Below are 5018 nucleotides of genomic sequence, written 5' to 3'. Positions count from 1 at the left end.
GGATAGAGGATAGGATGAGATAGAGGATAGGATAGGATAGAGGATAGGATATGATAGAGGATAGGATAGGATAGAGGATGGGATAGGATAGAGGATAGGATGGGATAGAGGATAGGATACGATAGAGGATAGGATAGGATAGACGATAGGATATGATAGAGGATAGGATAGGATAGATGGTAGAATACGGTAGAGTATAGGATAGGATACAGGATAGAATAGCATTGAGGATAGGATAGGATGGAGGATAGGAGAGGATGGAGGATAGGATAAGATAGAGGATAGGATAGGATAGACGAAAGGATATGATAGAGGATAGGATAGGATAGAGGATGGGATAGGATAGAGGATAGGATGGGATAGAGGATAGGATACGATAGAGGATAGGATAGGATAGACGATAGGATATGATAGAGGATAGGATAGGATAGATGGTAGAATACGGTAGAGTATAGGATAGGATACAGGATAGAATAGCATAGAGGATAGGAAAGGATAGAGGATAGGATATGATAGAGGATAGGATAGGATAGAGGATAGGATGAGATAGAGGATAGGATAGGATAGAGGATAGGATATGATAGAGGATAGGATAGGATAGAGGATGGGATAGGATAGAGGATAGGATAGGATATAGGATAGGATAGGATAGAGGATAGGATTGGATATAGGGTAGAATAGGATAGAGGATAGGATAGGATGGAGGATAGGATGGAATAGAGGATAGGATGAGATAGAGGATAGGATAGGATAGAGGATAGGATATGATAGAGGATAGGATAGGATAGAGGATAGGATGAGATAGAGGATAGGATAGGATAGAGGATAGGATATGATAGAGGATAGGATAGGATAGAGGATGGGATAGGATAGAGGATAGGATAGTATATAGGATAGGATATCATAGAGGATAGGATAGGATAGAGGATGGGATAGGATAGAGGATAGGATGGGATAGAGGATAGGATAAGATAGAGGATAGGATAGGATAGACGATAGGATATGATAGAGGATAGGATAGGATAGAGGATGGGATAGGATAGATGATAGGATAGGATAGAGGATAGGATAGTATACGGGATAGGATAGGATAGAGGATAGGATAGGATAGAGGATAGGATGGGATTGAGGATAGGATAGGATAGAGGATAGGATAGGATAGAGGATAGGATAGAGGATAGGATAGGATACAGGATAGGATAGGATAGAGGATTGTATAGGATAGAGGATTGTATAGGATAGATGATAGGATAGGATAGAGGATAGGATAGGATGGAGGATAGGATGGAATAGAGGATAAAATGAGATAGAGGATAGGATAGGATAGACGATAGGATATGATAGAGGATAGGATAGGATAGATGGTAGGATATGATAGAGGATATGATAGGATACAGGATAGGATACGATAGAGGATAGGATAGTATGGAGGATAGGATGGGATAGAGGATAGGATAAGATAGAGGATAGGATACGATAGAGGATAGGATAGGATAGAGGATAGGATAGGATATAGGATAGGATAGGATAGACGATAGGATTGGATAGAGGGTAGAATAGGATAGAGGATAGGATAGGATGGAGGATAGGATGGAATAGAGGATAGAATGAGATAGAGGATAGGATAGGATAGAGGATAGGATAGGATATAGGATAGGATAGGATAGAGGATAGGATTGGATAGAGGGTAGAATAGGATAGAGGATAGGATAGGATAGAGGATAGGATACGATAGAGGATAGGATAGGATAGACGATAGGATATGATAGAGGATAGGATAGTATATAGGATAGGATAGGATAGAGGATAGGATTGGATAGAGGGTAGAATAGGATAGAGGATAGGATAGGATGGAGGATAGGATATGATAGAGGATAGGATAGGATAGAGGATAGGATGAGATAGAGGATAGGATAGGATAGAGGATAGGATATCATAGAGGATAGGATAGGATAGAGGATGGGATAGGATAGAGGATAGGATGGGATAGAGGATAGGATAAGATAGAGGATAGGATAGGATAGACGATAGGATATGATAGAGGATAGGATAGGATAGAGGATGGGATAGGATAGATGATAGGATAGGATAGAGGATAGGATAGTATACGGGATAGGATAGGATAGAGGATAGGATAGGATAGAGGATAGGATGGGATTGAGGATAGGATAGGATAGAGGATAGGATAGGATAGAGGATAGGATAGAGGATAGGATAGGATACAGGATAGGATAGGATAGAGGATTGTATAGGATAGAGGATTGTATAGGATAGATGATAGGATAGGATAGAGGATAGGATAGGATGGAGGATAGGATGGAATAGAGGATAGGATGAGATAGAGGATAGGATAGGATAGAGGATAGGATATGATAGAGGATAGGATAGTATATAGGATAGGATAGGATAGAGGAAAGGATTGGATAGAGGGTAGAATAGGATAGAGGATAGGATAGGATGGAGGATAGGATAGGATGGAGGATAGGATGGAATAGAGGATAGGATGAGATAGAGGATAGGATAAGATAGAGGATAGCATGGGATAGAGGATAGGATAGGATAGATGGTAGGATACGATAGAGGATAGGTTACGATAGAGGAGAGTATAGAGGATAGGAAAGGATAGACGATAGGATAGGATAGAGGATAGGATTGGACAGCGGATAGGATAGGAGAGAGAATAGTATCGGATATATTGTAGGATGCGATAGAGGGTAGGATATGATAGAGGATAGGATAGGATACAGGATAGGATACGATAGAGGATAGGATAGGATGGAGGATAGGATGGAGGTTAGGATGGGATACAGGATAGGATAAGATAGAGGATAGGATAGGATAGACGATAGGATATGATAGAGGATAGGATAGGATAGATGGTAGGATATGATAGAGGATAGGATAGGATACAGGATAGGATACGATAGAGGATAGGATAGTATGGAGGATAGGATGGGATAGAGGGTAGGATAAGATAGAGGATAGGATACGATAGAGGATAGGATAGGATAGAGGATAGGATAGGATATAGGATAAGATAGGATAGACGATAGGATTGGATAGAGGGTAGAATAGGATAGAGGATAGGATAGGATGGAGGATAGGATGGAATAGAGGATAGGATGAGATAGAGGATAGGATAGGATAGGATATAGGATAGGATAGGATAGAGGATAGGATTGGATAGAGGGTAGAATAGGATAGAGGATAGGATAGGATAGAGGATAGGATAGGATATAGGATAGGATAGGATAGACGATAGGATTGGATAGAGGGTAGAATAGTATAGAGGATAGGATAGGATGGAGGATAGGATGGAATGGAGGATAGGATGAGATAGAGGATAGGATAGGATAGAGGATAGGATATGATAGATAATAGGATAGGATAGAAGATAGGATGAGATAGAGGATAGGATAGGATAGAGGATAGGATATGATAGAGGATAGGATAGGATAGAGGATAGGATGAGATAGAGGATAGGATAGGATAGAGGATAGGATATGATAGAGGATAGGATAGGATAGAGGATGGGATAGGATAGAGGATAGGATGGGATAGAGGATAGGATACGATAGAGGATAGGATAGGATAGACGATAGGATATGATAGAGGATAGGATAGGATAGATGGTAGAATACGGTAGAGTATAGGATAGGATACAGGATAGAATAGCATTGAGGATAGGATAGGATAGAGGATAGGATATGATAGAGGATAGGATAGGATAGAGGATGGGATATGATAGAGGATAGGATAGGATAGATGGTAGAATACGGTAGAGTATAGGATAGGATAGAGGATAGTATACGCTAGAGGACAGGATAGGATGGAGGATAGGATGGGATAGAGGATAGGATAGGATAGAGGATAGCATAGGATAGAGGAATAGGATAGGATAGAGGATAGGATACGATAGAGGATGGGATAGGATAGAGGATAGCATAGGATATAGGATAGGATAGGATACAGGATAGGATACAATAGAGGATAGGATAGGATGGAGGATAGGATGGGATAGAGTATAGGATAAGATAGAGGATAGGATAGGATAGAGGATAGGATATGATAGAGGATAGGATACGATAGAGGATGGTATAGGATAGAGGATAGGATAGGATAGAGGATAGGATAGGATAGAGGATAGGATATGATAGAGGATAGGATAGGATAGATGGTAGAATACGGTAGAGTATAGGATAGGATAGAGGATAGTATACGCTAGAGGACAGGATAGGATGGAGGATAGGATGGGATAGAGGATAGGATGGGATAGAGGATAGCATAGGATAGAGGAATAGGATAGGATAGAGGATAGGATACGATAGAGGATGGGATAGGATAGAGGATAGGATAGGATAGAGGATAGGATTGGATAGAGAATAGGATACGATAGAGGATGGGATAGGATAGAGGACAGGATAGGATAGAGGATAGGATAGGATAGTTGGTAGGATAGGATAGAGGATAGGATACGATAGAGGATACAATAGGATAGAGGATAGGATAGGATTGAGGATAGTATATGATAGAGGATAGGATAGGATAGATGGTAGGATACGGTAGAGGAAAGGATTGGATAGATGGTAGGATACGGTAGAGGATACGATAGGATAGGATAGAGGATAGGATAGGATAGAGGATAGCATATGATAGAGGAATAGAATAGCATAGAGGATAGGGTACTATGGAGGATAGGCTGGAATAGAGGATAGGATGGAATAGAGGATAGGATGAGATAGAGGATAGGATAGGATAGAGGATAGGATATGATAGAGGATAGGATAGGATAGAGGATGGGATACGATAGCGGATAGGATGGGATAGAGGATAGGATAGGATAGATGGTAGGATACGATAGAGGATAGGATACGATATAGGATAGAATAGGATAGAGGAAAGGATAGGATAAAGGATAGGATACGATAGAGGATAGGATTGGATAGAGGATAGGATAGGATTGAGGATAGGATATGATAGAGGACAGGATTGGATAGAGGAGAGTATAGAGGATAGGA

This window comes from Halictus rubicundus, unplaced genomic scaffold (genome assembly GCF_050948215.1).
Source record: "Halictus rubicundus isolate RS-2024b unplaced genomic scaffold, iyHalRubi1_principal scaffold0156, whole genome shotgun sequence".
NCBI lineage: Eukaryota > Metazoa > Arthropoda > Insecta > Hymenoptera > Halictidae > Halictus > Halictus rubicundus.
The sequence above is the reverse complement of the archived record's forward strand: the minus strand, read 5'-3'. Positions refer to the sequence as shown.